General features: G+C 40.2%; 1 protein-coding gene across 1 annotated transcript in view; it reads left to right on the top strand.

The window, feature by feature from the left end:
- Positions 14,176-19,295, top strand: part of LIPC (lipase C, hepatic type) — a 186,370-nt gene continuing 181,250 nt past the window's right edge. The window contains exon 1 of the mRNA XM_005685714.2: positions 14,176-14,443. The gene's annotated coding sequence lies outside the window, so the exon portion shown is untranslated. The remainder of the gene's footprint in view (positions 14,444-19,295) is intronic.

Genomic DNA, 19,295 nt, shown 5'->3' on the forward strand with positions numbered 1-19,295 from the left:
AGGAGGAACTGGATAGAAAGGTAGATTCTTGGGCCTTAGCCCAAACTTACTAAATCAAACAGTCTTGTGTCAGGGCCCAGCAGGCTGGGTGTTAACAAGCCCTCCACAGGATTCTGCTGTGCTCTAAATCCCCCTGATTCAATGTGAGTCTCGGTGCAGCTGTGACAAGAACCACTGACTGAAACCACCCACCCTGGCCAGGCCCAGTTGTAACCACATGCATGAGTTCTCTCACAACAGGAGGTGCTGGTAAAGAACAGGGAATTAACAAGCTACCACCAACTGGAAGAATTTGGGAAAGCTCAAAAGAAAGAGGAAATGCCAATCCATATGTCCTGCCAACCTCTCCTCCTCACTGGAATCCATCTTGACTGAGTGATGTGCATGCTACCAAGAAGAATCTTGAGTCAGAATGATTGACCAAAGACAACCTGGAAACTAATCCCATCATGAAACCTGAGGCTGTGAGCCACGAGGCAGAGCAGTCCTCCTGGGTTCTCTTACCCTGCTGCTCTCCACCCAGGCACCCCTCCCAGTAAAGTCTCTTGCTTTGTCAACATGTGTGTCTCTTTGGACAATTCATTCCCAAATGTTAGAAGACCCCACTGTTGGGCTCTGGAAAGGGTGCCCCTTCCTGCAACATAGCCACATCAGCATCACCTGAGAGTTCACTAAAAGTGCAGACTCTCAGGCCCTACCCCAGATCCAGTGAGTGGGAGTTTTCATTCTAACATCTCCAGTGACACACATTAGAGCTGAAGACTTAAGGAGCAAGCAGTTACCATTTGCTACCATGTCATTTCAATCCTGTTTGAAGTCCAGAAAATGAGTAGGGATGGGGGAGACTACTCTGGGAGGGAAGATGATGAGATTGTTAAGGGTTCCTTGTTGCATGGGTGATACTTCTTTTCTCTCTTTTACTTCATCATGTAAGGAGGTAATTTAGTGTGACAGCTTTTCTTGTTTGTTTTTTATACTCCCTTTCTTGAGATGCTCAAAGTGATTTTATTTTGAAGTACTCTTTTTACTAAGCTGGGGCCATACTTACTTGGATGCAAACACAGGGGCTCCTCTAAACCCTGATGAAGTCAAGGGAAATCAGAAAGTGACATTCACTCATGCCTGCTTCCCCCTTCCTAACAGAACCTGCTCTCTACCCTACTCTGTGCAGACATGCTTCAGAGTGGCTCATTGCTCCCAGACCCAGAGTATGCACTGCTTGGTCCACAGAAATGAATCAGGGACTTCCCTGGTGTTCCAGCGGTTATCAATCCACCTTGCAATGCAGGGGACGTGGGTTTGAGCCCTGGTCAGGGAACTAAGATCCCATATGCTATGGGGCAACTAAAGCCCACGTGCCATACCTACTGAGCCCACATACTCTGGATCCCATGCGCACTGCAACTAGAGAAGCCTGCATGCCACAACAAAATCCTGCATCCCACAACTAAGACCCAACGCATCCAAATAAAAACATAAATACTAAAAAAAAACAAGAAAATGAATCACAGTTCCATTTTTCTTATGACCAGTGACTGACTTAAAAGTAGATGTGTGAGCATAGTTCTAAACAATGGGACAGGAGAAGTGAGAATAAATGTTTCCTCAGTTTTTAAAAGACACATATGGACCATCTCACACCCATTAGGATGGCTATTATCCCAAAAAAAGGAGGGAGGGAGGGATGTAGAGAAAGACTGGAACATTTTTGCACTGTTGATGGGAATGTAAAATGGTACAATCACTACGGAAAACAGGTTGGCAGTTCCTCAAAAATTAAAAGTAGAATTACCACATGATCTAGTAATTCCACTTCTGGGTATATACTCAAAAAGAACTAACAGCAGACTGTTGAAGAGATATTTGTACACCCATGTTCACAGCAGCATTATTCATAATAGCTAAAAGATAGAAGCATCCCAAGTGTCTGCTGGGCTGATGAATGGATAAACAGATGAATGGATAAATAAAATGTGGTTTATAAAGGCAAGAGAATATTACTTAGTCTTAAAAAGGAAGGAAATTCTGACTCATGCTACAACATGGAGGAACCTTGAGGGCATTATCATAAATGAAATGAGCCAGTCATCGAAAGAAACAGACATGTAAGGCACATAGTAAGATACTAAAAGGGTGATTATGAGGAAATGTGAATGTACATAACAGTGCTGAACTCTGCACCTAAAAATGGTCAAAATGGTAAATTTTATGAGATGTATATTTTGCAATTAAAAATAAAAATTTTTTTAAAGAGAGACCATCCCTGGTTCTGCCTCTGCATATTATCATCTGTTTGTGTGGTACCTGGAATAGCTGCCCAAATTTTGGGATCTCCTTCTAAGGAGAGAAAAAAGATGGGAAAAACACAAATCTTTGGTGCTGCCTTTGAGTCACTGTGTTAACAGTCCTGGATCTGCCTTTCTCCCCAGGACTTCTCTAATGTGAAATAATATTTTTTATTACTTAGCTGCTTTGAGTTGGGTTTTCTGTTTCCTTGAAAGGCATCCTAACAGATACAGGGTTCTAAGTATCCAACAAGAAGCAAGCAGCCAGCATGACTCGCCTTGAAGCTTTAAGCTCTGCCACCACCATAGTGAACTGGCGGTAGGGGTTAGAAAGAAAGTCTCTGTGCCCTACTTGCTCTTGCTGATCAAACTTTGTTCTGTTTTCCAGATGTTGCTGTGCAATATGCTTTTATAAATAACCGTTGAATTATTGAAACCCCTTGGATAGCTACCATCGCATGGACTACAATACCACAGAAATGATGCTGAAGGGACTTCCCTGGAGGTCCAGTGGCTAAGAATTCAAACTCCCAGGGGGCCCAGGTTCCATCCCTGGTTAGAGAACTAGATCCCACATGCTGCAACTAAGAGTCTGCCTGCCTCAACTAAAGATCCCACATGCCACAATTAAGACCTGGTGCAGTCAAATAAACAAATTTTAAAAATTTTTTAAAGAAATGATACTAAAGAAATTTATTCATTAACATGAAAAGCTTATTTGTGCATTAAGCAGGGGTGAATAAATACTAGTTAGGAAATGGTATAATTTGATTTCTTATGTATTAACTTATATTTTCTTATGTATTAACTTCAACTAGTTAATAGATAGGCAGGCAATAACAGAGAGATAAATGGATACAAATATACAAATATATGTGGACAGAAAATAAGAGCAAACAAAAATTAACACTAATTATATCTTGGAAGTAAAGATTATAGCTATAACTTATTTCCTTCTTTTTGGTTTTGTAGTTTTCTAAATGAAATTATTTTTCTTCAATAAATTATTTTATGATTTAAAATACTGGTCTTTTAAAAAACTGATGTTATATTTTAATTTACTTAACTCATAGACATATGATTTTTATCAGAGCTGAGTTTATAACCTTCTGTGTGTGCAACCTTTTAATGTTAACCATTTAGAGAGGACATCTCCATATGTATGACATGGGTCTCAGCCCCTAAAATGCTATCTACCAATCGTAATTAACAGTGCTGTCAACAAGGGTTTATTATTCCAGACTGCATTATTTTACTGTAGTGTTCTTGGGTAGTATTCCAGGGCTGAAGCATAATTTGTGAAGTGAAAGTGTTAGTCGATCAGTCGTGTCTGTCATTTTGTGACCCCATGGACTATAGTCTCTGTCCATGGGATTCTCCAGGCAAGAACACTGGTGTGGGTAGCCACTCTTTCTCCAGGGCGTCTTCCCGACCCAGGGATCAAACCCAGGATTCCTGCATTGCAGGCAGTTTCTTTACTATCTGAGCCATGCAAAGTCTTACCAAACAACTTTGACTTGAGTCTTACCAAACAACCCCAGTTTGCTGTGTTTTTACTTCTTATATCTGCTTTTAATCCTTTCAGCTTTTTCAGTATTCTTTATTATCTGTCTAAGTATGTGTCTGTTCCACACCCTCTCCTATCCTCACCTCTGCAAGCTCCAATATACTGAATCCTTGGACATGAGATGAACTCCCATATGTATCACTGAGAGTAAATAAGAGTAAAGGCTCAAGGAAGCATTCTTGGGAGGGAGGCCTATGAGCCTTAGTACGTGAGCTTCCTTGTCATCTCAGCTGCACAAAGCCTTTTCTGGCTTGACTCCTGGTTCCTGCATGTATTCTAAACTGGTGAAGAAACTGGAGAGTGGAGTTCTGCGTAAGTGAAGTGGGAGGGTCTCATAACAAATGGCTACTCCATTAAGAAATAGCATGACTGATTCTCTGGACATCTCGATCCAAAAGAAGGAGGCTGCAGATGGCAAGAACAGAAGCAACTGGGGTCTCTTCTACCCCCACCAAAGTGAGGTTATTTAGGTTCACCACCTGGTTATTAGATTCGCCAGATGGCAAGCTTGAGTAACCGCTCAGAAAGAGAGTAACTAGCCAATCCATTACCCCAGCACAGTCAATACCGTTAATTTAACATGAGATGCACATACTACTACATAATATGGGTAATGAGGCATCACGGAGCCATCGTAAAGGCAGCCATCTGGGCTCGTGGGGCACAGCCTTTTGCACAGTGTCCATGGGAGAAACCCAGCTGAGCTCTGTACAGCAGGATGAGAACGAAGCATGGAGGGTGGCGGCGGAGATTGGGTGGGGAGGCAGGAAGTAGGGTGTGTGCCCACATGAGCCGCTGTCCACCATATTAAAATATGTTGCTTGTTATCTCTCAGTCATTGCTGCCTTTTGCCCAAGCTCACCTAGTTCTCAGGTTCTCTTTTGTTGTTATTTTCAATTTTGATGAAAAAGTAATGATATTTTTATACCAACCCTGGAAAAATAGAGCTGTGACTGACTAGAGGTGGTTTTGAATACTTCAACAGTTCTAGCCCAATTCTGACTGTTACAAAAATGACTTTCCTTTAGGAAATGACATGTGTGTATGAGTGGGTAGAGAGGGTTCACACGCTCTAGCTCGCCTCTGGAAGAGACTTGCGATGGAAAAGCTTCAGGTGTCCCACTGGGGCTGATGCCCATAGGACCTGGGCACCCCAGAGGGTAAAGCCAGAGAGAAAAGGTGAACCAAGCCATGCTTGAGTCAGGCACGGAGCACGGGGGCGGGAGCATTTCCTGCCACAGCTCCTTCTCATTACCCCACAGTACCCAGCACAGCGCAGCCCAAATTTGTCATGTTTGTGTTTGTGGAAGTCAATACAGTTATTCAGCAAATGTTTACTAGATGTAGGGCACTAGGGGAAACCAGGTAAAGGGCACATGAGATTTCTTTGTATTATTTCTTAAAACTGCACACAGATCTATAGCTATCTCAAAATAAAAGTTTTAATTAAAAGTTAAATTCAGAAACCTTGAATCCATCTAAAAAGAGAGTGGCTAGGGACTTCCCTGGTGGTCCAGTGGCTAAGCTCTTGCTCCTGATGCACGGGGCCTAGGTTCAATTCCTGGTCAGGGAACTCAGTCCCAAATGCCACAACTAACAGTTCACATGCCTCAACTAAGATCTGGCTGCAACAAAAACTGAAGATCCCACATGCCACAGCTAGGACTCAGCAAGGCCAAATAAACATTAAAAAAAGACAAAACTGTACTTCAATTTAAAATTTTTTAACAAAATAATAATAAGAATTTTAAAAAAAGTGGCTAACAAGAAACAAATGAGGAGATCCAGAAATATTGTTTCTAAAGGGAGAAGGAGAGACAGACAATGAGAGATAAACATTCGATAGACATGTGGCAAAGTGCATAAGCGTGTGTAAACCCTGGGGGCAGGGAGCCCCTGCTCCTTCAGGCCCCAAGCAGCCATTCATCAGGCACCTTCTAGGTTTTCTCCCAACTCGAAAAATGTAGAAGATGTTGACCTATTTTCAAATCAATTTGCCTCACTGCTCACTTTTTCCCAAAATGACCTGTGCATGTAGATTAAGACCATCTGTCTGTAACCCGGTTCCTCAGAAGCTGAATACATTTCATGACTGAACTTCTGAGCCGCCCATTGATGTGAGGATCCCTTGTGACACCCTGCAAGAAGCTGTCACCATTCCTGCTGGCGCCTAAGGAATGTCCCCCCAAGGCTATGCCCATCATTCTCACTATGGCCTCAGGGGAGGAGAGGTGACAACTTTAGAAGTGACAATGGAGGGCCTAGGAAACACCTTGCTCCTGTTCCAAAATAAACCAAGAACACAATCTGCACTGTGTTTCTATTATACTGTCTATACTATGATCATGTTGGCTTTAGATCATCAAAAATGTACAGCAACCCAGTGAGGCCAGAAGGGCCAGGGTCTCCCTTGACAGGTGAGGAGACTGAGGCACACAAGGTTCCTGGTTCACAGAAGGAGTAAGAGATGGAGTGGCCATCTTCTGACCCTGGTGTCCACTCTTCACTCTCAGCCCCACTGCTTCCAGCTTGTGGTTTTGCTCCTCAAGATCAGTGTGTTCTTTCCCTCCCCTCCTCTTGGCTGCACAATCCTGTCATTGACCTGTTCCTTCCCCCTCACCCCACACACATCCTGTATCATCAATGCTACACCATCTATGTCTTGGTACATAAATATTATGTTCAACTTCTCTCTGTCATTGTTAAGTCATCTAGACTTCAGAGTCGCTAGACTGTGAAGAATCTTATCTGCTGCCTTACTGCAATATAGGTCCTTTTGGGGAGCAACCTGAAAGAAGCCTTTCTCAGATGCCAGCCTGTCTGCCCTCAGCATTGTTTCTGTGTGTTTCATATGCAGTGTAGCACAGAGCACAGCAAAGCAAAAGCATGGTGGCAGAGAATGAGACAGTTCAATAGCATTACCAACTCAATGGACATGAATTTGAGCAAACTCTGGGAGATAACGAAGGACAGGAAAGCCTGTCATGCTGCAGTCCACGAGGTCTCAGAGGGTCAGACACAACTCAGTGACTGAACAACAATGTGTCAGAGAATCAGCAGCACGCCAAGGCCCCAGGAGTCCATCTCAGGGAGGCCAGGGGTCAACGAGATCCACAAGTGGGTGCATGAAAATGAACTATGGATGAGGACCTGGAAAAGTGGCTGATGTTACAGCAGGCAAGCTTGAAGGAAACAAATAGCTTCCTGGTTTGTCTGGCATAGGGAAACTCTTAAAGGGCCAGGTGTAACTGTCTTCTTTGGCTCCACAATGTCTTAAAGGCACCAGCTGTCACCTGGCGGATGACTGATTCAGCAGCCTGGGAGTTCACGGGGGGCCAACCTGCCTTGGACACAGCTTTGTTGATTAGAGCCAAAGCATCTCACACAACAGTGATAGGTTAAAGCCAACAGATGTCTTCACACCCTAAATCACAGAGAAAGTCAGAAAGGGAGAGGGATAATTGACAGCATCCCTGATCAAAACAGACACCTCGTCATAGCATATTTAGTGGAAAATACATAGAAAACAAAAGCTGAATTCCCCATCCAGGCTGCAGTACCTAATACATCAGTGCTAAGAAGAAAACATTTAGTAAAATATTCCTTTAAGCTTCCCCTGGAATAGGCGCTATTAGGAGCAATTAGACAGCAGTTCATAGTCTGGGGCAAACAACCCTGGTGTGGACAAACAGGCACAGCATATCCACCCAACAAATATTTATTGAGCATACAAATCAATACTATGTGCCAGGCACCAAGCGAGGCTTTGACATTACACCAGAGCTCCCTTTTAAATTTCTGAAACAAGTTCACATACACAGCCAAATCTGATCTCCATAAAACCAAGTGACATAGGCATTATTATCCTCACTTTGAAGATGAGTAAACGAAGGTTTGTCAAGATTAGATGAATAGCTCAAGCCCATATGACTAGTGTCACTGGGGAAGTGCCACTTTTCTGCATTGGGGAAAATTCTCCAGGAATATTTACTTTTCCTTCATGCCCTGGGATACCATGTACCCTTTCCTATCTGAGCCAAAAGCCTGATCCTCCACCTCTACATGCACTGTACCTCAGAGGTCTCTGCACTCTTTTTAGAGTAGGAAGCATATGTAATGATATGCTCAGCTTCAAGCAACGGAAAACCAAAATAAGAGTGACTTAATCAATAAAAGAAAATTATCTTATGTAACCACAGATCTGAAAGTATACAATTCCAGAGTTGACACCTTAGCTCAAAATTGTCACAAAGTAAATAAATAAAATTACATGGAAAGAATCATGATCTTTCCTTCTTTCCACTCTACCATCCTTAGGCTTCTCACCTCATGGCTACAAAATGGCTGCTACAGCTCTAACCTCATATTCTCATAGGACTGTATCTGAAGGCAGAGCCAGGTCACATGACTATCCAGCAGGATGGGTAGGGGGAAGGAAAGAATCTGGTATTTGTGACTTTCATGGGGGTATCAGGGAGGTGTGGGCACAAAGACAAAAGCTGGGAGTGGCTACTGAATAATCACCAGTCTCTGCCACAGGTCACTTGATAATTTCTAATTAGGGTCAGAGCTGAAAACTACTGCCTCCTGAGCAGAAATGTGAATTTCTTGATACTGTTGGTTGCTTTATTAGTCTTCTGTTGCTCCATTAAAAGTAACCATGGGCTTAGAGTTTAAAAGGACTTTCCTCGTGGCTCAGACAGTAAAGTGTCTGCCTACAATGTGGGAGACCCAGGTTCGATGCCTGGGTTGGGAAGATCCTCTGGAGAAGGAAATGGCAACCCACTCCAGTACTCTTGCCTGGAAAATCCCATGGATGGAGGAGCCTGGTAGGCTACAGTCCATGGGGTTGCAAAGAGTCAGACATGACTGAGCGACTAAACTTAGAGTTTAAAACAATACCCATTTATTGTCTAACAGCTCTATAGGTCAGAAGTCTGGGAAGTCTTGAGAGTTTTAGGGACTTGGGACTTGGGTCTTAGGGACTTGGCTAAAATCAAGGTGTTACCTGGGCTAAGCTCTCATCTAGAGTTACTAGGAAGAATTCACTTCCAATGCATTCAGATTGTTGGCAGAATTCAGTTCCTTGCAGCTGTAGGATTGTCTCCATGGCCTTGCTGGCTGTCCACCAGGGATTGCTCTCAACTCCAAAGGCAGCTCTCCATCCTTACACATGGCCCTGTCCACCTCCAACACCAGTAACAGGGCACTGAATCCTTCTCATGCTTCCAGTCTCTCCGATGCCTCCTTCTACCAGCTGCTGAAGACAATTCTGTTTTTAAAGGGCTCCTATGTTAGATTTGGAGAAGGAAATGGCAACCCACTCCAGTACTCTTGCCTGGAGAATCCCATGGAGGGAGGAGCCTGGTAGGCTACAGTCCATGGGGTCACAAAGAGTCGGACACGACTGAGCAACTTCACTTCACTATGTTAGATTAGGCCCATCCAGGCAATCTGCCTTTTTTCATGATCACTGAAGTAACAGCAGAGGGTGAAGATCATGGGAACCATCTCAAAATTCTGCCTAGCTTGGTCACCACTGCAAAGCAAAAATCAGGATTTATTCTTGGGATTCCAGGTAGGTTCACCCTTCCCTGAATCATGATAAAGGCAAAAGGACTCCTAAACAAAACTGGGGCTCTACAGGCAAAAAAATAAAGAAAATAGGGACTTCTCTGGTGGTCCAGTGGCTAAGACTCAGCGCTCCCAATGCAGTTCAATGATGTACAGGTTCAATCCCTGGTCAGGGAACTAGATCTCACATGGTACAACTAAGAGCTCACAGGCCACAACTAAAGGTCTGAGCTGACATGACTAAGACCCGGTGCAGCCAAACAAATAAATAAATAAATATTTCTTACAAAATGAAAGAAGAGAATGGCTGCTGGGTTTGCAACCAAGAGTGTCTGATTCGATTAACTTTTTCTCTGTGAAACTGAGATATCCTGATTTAGTTACATAGTGGAATACTATCTAGCTTATGGACATTTCTTTTTCTTTTTATGAGAACATGGTGTGTAAGAACCACTGACCAGGACAAGGATTCCTGCTTTAACTTCTCCCACCTCTCCAATGCTCAAAATCTCCCACCACCTGATCCTCAGTCAGCACTGTGCCCCCAACATGGACTCTGAAGAATGCTGACCAACAGGGAGTTTGATAGAGTTTCTTATGATAAAAGGAGTTTGCCTACATGTCTCCAATGTCTCTTTTTAACTGGTTTGTTTCTATCAGGAAAAAGAGAAAGACAAGAGTTGATGGAACGAGAAGGCCCATCTCTCAGAATTCACATAGAGCAGGTTCCAACACTGCCCGTGGTGTTTGTAATGAGCCTTTGAAGACCTTTCCATGGCCTTCTAAAGAGAAATTGCTTGCCCGCTCTTCTACAGAAATGCTTCATTACAAGCTTTTTCAATGCATTGTTTTCTGTTTCACTGCCTTAAATCCAACTCAGGCTGCCTATGTTTTTTATTTCAATTAGTTTTCTCTGTTTTATGACATCTATTTGGATTTAAATTTTTTCCTCCACCAAAAAGCATAAAACCCCAAGTCAGATGTCTCCACAGAGAGGTTAAATGCACAAACCCAAGGAGATCATTAAGAACTGCCAATTATCAACTCAGAACAGCTCAATGCCTTATAGAATGCTTTACTTTCATAGAGGCTTGTGTTTACCTTTTATTTTAAGTGCTTTCAAGCCCATTCTCTTGAAGTACCTTGCCTTACTAAGGGCCCTGCTCGTTTGTTCTCATCGCCTCCTTCATTCGGAAGAACCATCAATCAGTTTCTGAAACAGGCAGCTTCTTTGTAGAATCAAAAGCCACCACATCACAGCTGGTGGCAAGAGAATGCAATGGGCATTGTTGTTTGTACACAGGCCTTCATCTCTTTGAGAAGTACCTCTGTTTGAAATGAATGAGGCAGACAAGAGTAGTGGCTTCAAAAGCAACTATTCTCTTTTGGGTTTTTCTTGTTGAAGGTTCTGTACAGCACTGTTACTAGGAAAAAACAAGACTAAAAGGCAAATCTAAGAAAGCTACAGGTTTCCTACACAAGAGACACTCACCTGGCCTCAGCCAGGCTGTGCGTCTGGACATTTGCCTTTACTTTGTAGACTGGTTTGAAAGGTTAACATGAAAGAGGCTCTTTATTTTTCCTAGTGATTTGGCATAAAAATGACATGAACTTCCCTTACCAGGAGCCTAGCCCAGAAATATAACAGGCTCCTCTCTTTACTGATGCCTCTTAAGGGTGTCATTGCTGATAGGAGTAGAGCAGCCATCACTAGCATTGCTATGGTGATGACTTTTGGACCAGGGGACTGGCTGATCCTTGGCCCAACTCTTCCATCTAGCTAACATCAATCCTACAGCAGGAGATTTCCTTATCCCCTGATTCATTCTGTATTTGGCTGGGATATTGGAAAGCACTAGTTTTCTGTAATACTTCATGACTATTATATAGGTTCTTAATGATCCTGATGTTAATTAGGACATAAAGTCTTAGGCTAGTGGAAAACTTAAAACAGTGTTCAAAGCTTATATAGATGATCATCCTAATAACTAGCTTGAGGATCATCCCTTTCATTTTCTGTCTGCAGAGGGTTTGCAATGACTGCTTAAGAGTTTAGCACAAATACCTGGCCCATGACCAGGAAGGGAAAGGAACAGTACAACATGTATTTGATGTATAATTTCAATCATGAGCTCATCTTATTTTTCCTACCTTGTGCCTTAATTCTTTTGAACAATGCTAAATATAAAGGAAATATAAATGTATTCTCCAGAAATCCATTGGGTTTCTTGCTATTAGGATGGGAGAAAAAAGTACAAAGGTTTTTCTGGCCAGGAAGAGGAAATTGCCAATGCAAAGCACCTAGAACATATTCTGTGTAAAAATCAAATGGAATAATTTAAATGTATATTTTCTGTTGAAGGAAAAATATATGTACATATGTACACATACTAAAATCGGAATGATACAGAGAAGATTAGCATGGCCCCTGCTCAAGGATGATATGTAGATTTGTGAAGCATTCATATTTTAGATGTTGGTCAAAGGGTGCAAAACTCCTGGCTAAAGGATAAATAAGGTCTGGGGATCCAATGTATAGCATAGTGACTATATTGAAAGTTTTTAAGAAAGTAGATCTTTAATGTTATCACCACACAAGGAAAAAATATATATCATACTTATGTCAAGAGATGAAGATGTTGGTGCTTCCCAGGTGGCATAGTGGTAAAGACTCTGTCTGCCAATGAAAGAGACATGGATTCAATCCCTGGGTGGGGAAAATCAGATCCCCTGGAGAAGGAAATGGCAACCCACTACAGTTTTCTTGCCTGGAAAATCCCATGGACAAGGGAGCCTGGTGGGCTACAGTCCACTGGGTGGAAAGAGTTAGTCACAACTAAGCAACTGAGCACGCACGTGTGGAGACTAAACTTATAGTTGTCACTGTTTCGCAATGTGTGTGTGTTAGTCGCTCAGTCATATCCACCTCTTTGCCACCCCATGGACTGTAGCCCACCAGGCTCCTCTGTCCATGGAATTCTCCCAGCAAGAATACTGGAGTGGGTTGCCATTCCCTATTCCGGGATCTTTCCAACCCAGGAATTGAACTTGGGTATCCTTTATTGCAGGCAGATTCTTTACCCTCTGAGTCACCAGGGTTTACAATGTATACATGTCTTTAATCATGACACTGTACACATTAGACATACTCATATCAATAATATTTCAGAAAAGCTGGGGGAAATTGCCTCAACTGCAGAAAGAAATATATATACACATATGCATGTGTGTATATATATATATACACACATGTGTACATACACATATGCATGTATATAGATACATACACATGTATGTATATACACACATATATGATTGGATTCAAGAAAATTGGAATTTCTGGTACAATGGAGGGGTAAGATTATGACACTCCTAAACACAGGGGACCCCTAAATAATTAGGAGCCTGCCACAGAAAAGTCACACACACAAGAAATTTGGCAGTCCCTTCAAAAGCTGGGCGTGTGCTATGTTGACACATGATACTATCAAGAAAGTATTTCATGGGTACCAGGAACCCCAGTTTCTTAAGCACAATAAAAGCTTTACACAGAGTTCCCTGGTGGTCTAGTGGTTAGGATTCAAGGCTTTCACTGATGTGGCCCAGGTTCAATCTCTGGTCAGGAAACTGAGATCCTGCAAGCCGTGCAGTGCAGCCAATAAATAAACAAAAGCTTTACACATATCTGATGAACAAATTGAAAAGATAAGTAAAATATGTATATATATACACACTATATATAAATATATGTACACACACTATATATATGTACACACACACACACATACTATATATATACACAGATATATATGCATATATATCAAACCACTGTGCCTGTGGGCTAAATAAGTTCACAATCTGCAAACTAACCCACGAAGAAATGATTAAGCAGAATGCAGAAAAGTGGATACTATAAAGTGCTTAAGCTCCTTTAATCCTCTCAACAACTCTTAGAGTTAGATGTTTTTATTTCCACTTTTTTTTTTCAGATGAGATTAAGAAAGGTTAAGTAATTTGTGCAAGGCCACATAACTAGGAAGGGAAAGATATAGGATTTCAGCTCAGAGCTGTCTGATTCTAAAAACAGACTATTCCCTCTACTCTGATTTTTCCCAAGCTTTTCTCATGTTAACACAAGTCTGATGCACCATCCCAGATGGACTGAATCAGAATCTCCCGGGAGGGACTTGGGAACTGTGTTTAAAAGAGATGAGATTATTATTATTAACAGAGGAGGTTAAGAAAATTGCTCTATTTTATCAGGTAGGAAATGGACCCATATCTCCCTCTGACTGATCAAATAGAAGCCAGCAGAGACTTGAAGCTACTGAAACTAAAAACAGATTGAGGTTTTTCTGGAGTTTATCAGTTTATAATATTATAGGATATTTATTTCTCAGTTTGGTAATACTGCATTGTCTGATTTAAGGTTATCTGGATCTGAAAATATCAAGACCATTTTGGAAAGTTAAAAATGGACTGTAGTTTAAACCTCAGACTTTCTTCGCTTTTGTCCCTGTCCTTCTTTTATCCTTAGGAGCTGAAGTAAATAAGAATTCAGCTTCAGTTTCTAACAACTGTAACTGACGCAGAGGTTTCCGTTGTGCAGGGGTTGGAGCACAGCTAGAAGGAGAACCGAAGGCTGAGAATCGGTCCTCATGCCTGGGTGCCCACCAGATGGCTTTCATTGGGCGTAGTCAAGTTACACAATCCAGGAAGTAGAAAACCCAGCCTGACTTGGTTTGTTTTCCTTAGTTTCAGTTTTTCAAAGCCTGATGAAACTAGCCAGGCCAGCTAAGCCTGCAGCTTCAATACCCATTATGGGAGCAAATAACGTATTTGTACAACCTATACATTTGCTTAATTAAACGCAAAGCAAGGCAGTGATTCCTGACAGGGCTGAACTTAAGTCAAGTTGTGAAACTCCACAGTGCAGCCAGAAGCAGAGACGGACAATTGAACTGAAAACTGGGAACACGTCAGGGGCGCTGGACCACTGCTTCTCGGCCACTTTATTGTAAGTTATTCCTATTATCTCAGAGAGAAGTTTGAGACGTGGTTAGAGAAAAGGATGGAGCTGACTATCCCCATTTTGAACAGAGATCTTTGTTTTAAGAACTTGCTTTATGTGCTATTGCCAAGAAACTTGCTTTGAATGATATTTCCAGACATGATGACAACTACCTTCTACATATAATAATTTAATATGCTTTAATATATTTCTATTCCTGAATTTTCTTGATCTTATTTACTCTTCACAACTCTGTGAGGTTAGCACTCTTAATTAACACAGTTTTACAGATAAGGAAACAGGTAGCCTCCTCCCAGAATCATTAAGTAACTAGCAAAAGTCCACAGCTCATAGCTGCAAGACCATCTCATATCACTGTTACCTGCATCCCAGAAGACTCCATATAACTAGGCCATTTACTTCTCAAAAAAAAAAAATTCCTATGGATTAAAACACAAGACCCAACAATATGCTCGTTGTTTAAAGAGGATATATAACAAAAAAGATGCAGAATGCTAAAAATAAAACAGTATTATCAAGGAAACTATATAACTAAAAGAAAACAATTGGTAAAGTTGATATCATACAAAAGAGATTTTGGTGCCAAAAAGGCAGAGGGAGGATGCTAGGAGGCTTCTGATTATAATGAAAAATACAAAACCCACAGTGAAGACAGGGATTACCAAAGCTAGAAATGCAAAGAGAAGGGATAAATACTACACAGTTACCATATCAGAACAAGTAGATTTATACTAAACTCAATAACAACATAGACTATACATTTTTTTCAATGTATTGGGCATTAGTAGATATATACGAACTCTCAAATAAGGCCCCAAGACTAAATCAAGAGAAAATTTATATAGAACATTTTTGTTATTGTTGTATAGTCACTAAGTCACATCTGAATCTTTTACAGTCTCATGGACTATAGCCTGCTGGGCTCCTCTGTCCATGGGATTTCCCCAGGAAAGAATACTAGAGTGGGTTGCGTTTCCTCCTCCAGGGGTTCTTCCTGAACCAGGGATCGAACCTACATCTCCTGCATTGGCAGGCAGATTCTTTACCCCTAAGCCACCAGGGAAGCCACAAGGAAAATTACATCAATATATTTTCTCCCCACAATGCAATAAAACTCAATGTTAATGATATATGTAAAATCAATGAAAGTTTGGGGCAAAATAGTGATCTACTCTATAGCCTTGGAGGCAGACAGGGAAGGATTTGGATTATAACTCCATCCCTTACTGCTGTGTGACCTAAGCAATTTATTGAACCTCTCTGAACTTTGGACTCTTCATCTGAAAATGTGGCTCTACTTTGCAAAGTTGTTATGAACATTAGCTATAAAGTATTAAAATAATAAAATACTGAGACTTATATGAAGACTAAAACTATATAGCATATAATATGATACCATATTAATGTACTTATATTTTATTTAACAAGAAAAAAATCCAGAAATTTTGTTGATTGAAAGCACACGTCTTGAATATATACATCTAAATACTAATGACGGTTATCTCTAGGCTCTGAAACTTGAGTGATTGTTGTTATTTTGCATTATTTTTCTACTCTGAATAAATACTAACTTCATAATAAGACAGCAATAAATATGAACTTCTTTAGATCATACTACAAGAAGAAAATAAATACTCATCTATTAAGTGCCCTATCTGGAGTAGTTTCTGTAAGTATACAGCCACTTCAGTTGTCGCCACTGTCACCTTCATTATTATCTCTCAATTTCTCTCTCTCTATATATATATAATATATATTATATATAGCAAATAAAATAAATTATAAATTTAAATATAGATTATATACATTTATTTCTATTTATTATTCATATTTTATATTATAAATAGTAGTTCTATTTATTATAACTATATATAAAATACAACATTGTGATAACTGACAATTACGGACTACAGAATTAGAAAATCATATTGTATCAATATGAAATTTTCCAATTTTATTAACCATTAAATTTCCTTTATAAGGAAAATGGGTTTTCTTATAAGGTTTTCTTATAAGGTTTTGTAAGAGAAAATGTCTGCCCCAGGAAATGGACATCGAAGTATTTAGGTATACATCTTACATCTGCAACTTATTCTCAAGTGGTTCAGAAAGAGAATTCATATATAGAGAATGAATTATAAAGTGATCAGAACAAAATAGAAACAAGCAAAATATAGACAAATGGTCAGTTCAGTTCAGTCGCTCAGTCGTGTCCGACTCTGCGACCCCACAGACTGCAGCACGCTAGGCCTCCCTGGTTGTAACCAACTCCCGGAGTTTACTCAAACTTATATTAGTCGAGTCAGTGATGGCATCCAACCATCTCATCCTCTGTCGTCCCCTTCTCCTCCTGCCTTCAATCTTTCCCAGTAGCAGGGTCTTTTCCAATGAGTCAGTTCTTTGCATCAGGTGGCCAAAGTGTTGGAGTTTCAGCTTCAGCATCAGTCCTTCCAACGAATATTCAGGACTGATTTCCTTTAGGATAGACTGGCTGGATCTCCTTGTAGTCCAAGGGACTCTCAAGAGTCTTCTCCAACACCACAGTTCAAAAGCATCAATTCTCTCCATCAAAACAAATGGTGAATCTAGCTAAAAGTTAATCTGGTTTTCAACATTTCTGTAAGTTTAAAAGTATATGCAAGCAAAAATTTATAATAACAATAAACAAATACATGGCTGACAGCTTCTAACAACAAAAACAAAAATTTTCCCGAGCAACAGGGTCAAGTTGAAAATTAAAAACATGATCATAATTTCCAAAGTACTATAAAAAATGAAAACACCACCTATTAAAAGTAAGAGTGTGGATAAACCAAGAGGGAAAGCTATAGATCTATGTAATTTTATTTTAGAAATAAGAAATAAATGAACTAAGCACTTGATTTAAAATCTTATGAAGAATGTCAACGTAAGAGGAAACATAAAAAAATGACAGATATAAACTAAAAAATAGAAAATTGGTAGAAGTAAATTTAAATGTTCATTCTCTGAAAAGAGTATAAGATATATTAAAACCCTTGTAAATATAATAAATAAAAGGTATTAGTCAATAAAATTAAAAGACTGGTGATTTAAAAACTGATATAATGGATTTTAAAATATAAATCATTGCAGTCACAATTTAGGATAATCAATTTGAATTGTTTAGCCAAATGGACAATACAAATACAAAATAAAAAGTTAGCAAAACAAAATACAAAAAACATGAAAATACTGATGGAGAAGGAAATTGAGAAAGTTGTTAAGAATTACCTCATTACCAAAAGAAATATGGCCTAAACAAATACTCTGAATAATATTTCTATGAGTCAACAAACAGATTTTTCCAAATCACAGAGAAACAAGACCTGATACTTGGTTCATTCTAAGAGATAAGTATCATCCTCATCCACGGATTTGTGAAAAATATCACACAAGCACACTCACACATAAACACTAGGTTTAGGATTGTAAATATGCACAAGTATCAATTCCAATACAACTGGTTTGAAAAAATTAGGAGCAGACTCAGGAGGATAGCAGGCACATAGCAGATTTTTCAAAAACAGTTGTTGAATAAGTGAATAAATGAATGCATGGGAACACGAATGAAGAAATTAATGTAGCCATTTAGCATTACCTCAGTAATATCAATAACCTCAGATATGCAGATGATACCACCCTTATGGCAGAAAGCAAAGAGGAACTAAAGAGCCTCTTGATGAAAGTGAAAGAGCAGGCTTAAAACTCAACATTCAAAAAACTAAGATCATGGCATTCAGTCTCATCACTTCATAGCCAATAGATGGAGAAACAATGGAAACAGCGACAGACTTTATTTTCTTGGGCTCCAAAATCACTGCAGGTGGTGACTGCAGCCATGAAATTAAAAGATGATTTCTCCTTGGAAGAAAATCTGCAATGAACCTAAACAGCATATGAAAAAGCAGAGACATTACTTTGTCAACAAAGGTCTGTCTAGTCAAAGCTATGGTTTTCCCAGTAGTCATGTATGGATGTGAGAGTTGAACCATAAAAAAAGCTGAGCACCAAAGAATTGATGGTTTAGAACTGTGGTGTTGGAGAAGACTTCTGAGAGTCCTTTGGGCTCTCAAACCAGTCCATTCTAAAGGAAATCAATCCTGAATATTTATTGGAAGGACTGATGGAAGCTGAAGCTCCAATACTTCAGCTACCTGATGCAAAGAACTGACTCACTGGAAAAGACCCTGATGCTGGGAAAGACTGAAGGCAGGAGGAGACGTGGACAACAGAGGATGAGATGGTTGGATGGTATCACTGACTCAATGGACATGGGTTTGGGCAAGCTCTGGGAGTTGGTGATGGACAGGGAGGCCTGGTGTGCTGCAGTCCATGGGATCCCAAAGAGTCAGACTCGACTGAGCAACTGAACTGAACTGATTAAGCATTATAAATTATATCCAATAAGGGCATGCAAAGCAGAAATGTCTTGTGCATATCACTTATCTGCTTTTATTGAACATCACGTCAGGCCCAATGAGCATAGGCAGAAAAATCATTTTTAGCTGAATTTAGAGATTGTAGCTGTAGCAAGAACCCTTGCTGACCAATAAAGTTAAATTCTAGGAATGCAAAAATTATGACAGATCACAGAATACCTTTGTATTGTTTTAAGCTACAGGCACTTGAAAAGCATCCTGTGAGAAGGGCATTCTTATCACTCCCTTTCCTCCTAAAATAGGAGATTTAAATCCCCATGTGGAAGATGGCTTCCCAGTAACAGGAGAAAAGAAACATTTTTTAATGGGGAATCAAAACCAAGAAAATCCTGTACTAACAGACCCTGTTAAAATAATTTTTATCTGCCTTTAGCCTC

This window comes from Capra hircus, chromosome 10, assembly GCF_001704415.2.
Source record: "Capra hircus breed San Clemente chromosome 10, ASM170441v1, whole genome shotgun sequence".
NCBI lineage: Eukaryota > Metazoa > Chordata > Mammalia > Artiodactyla > Bovidae > Capra > Capra hircus.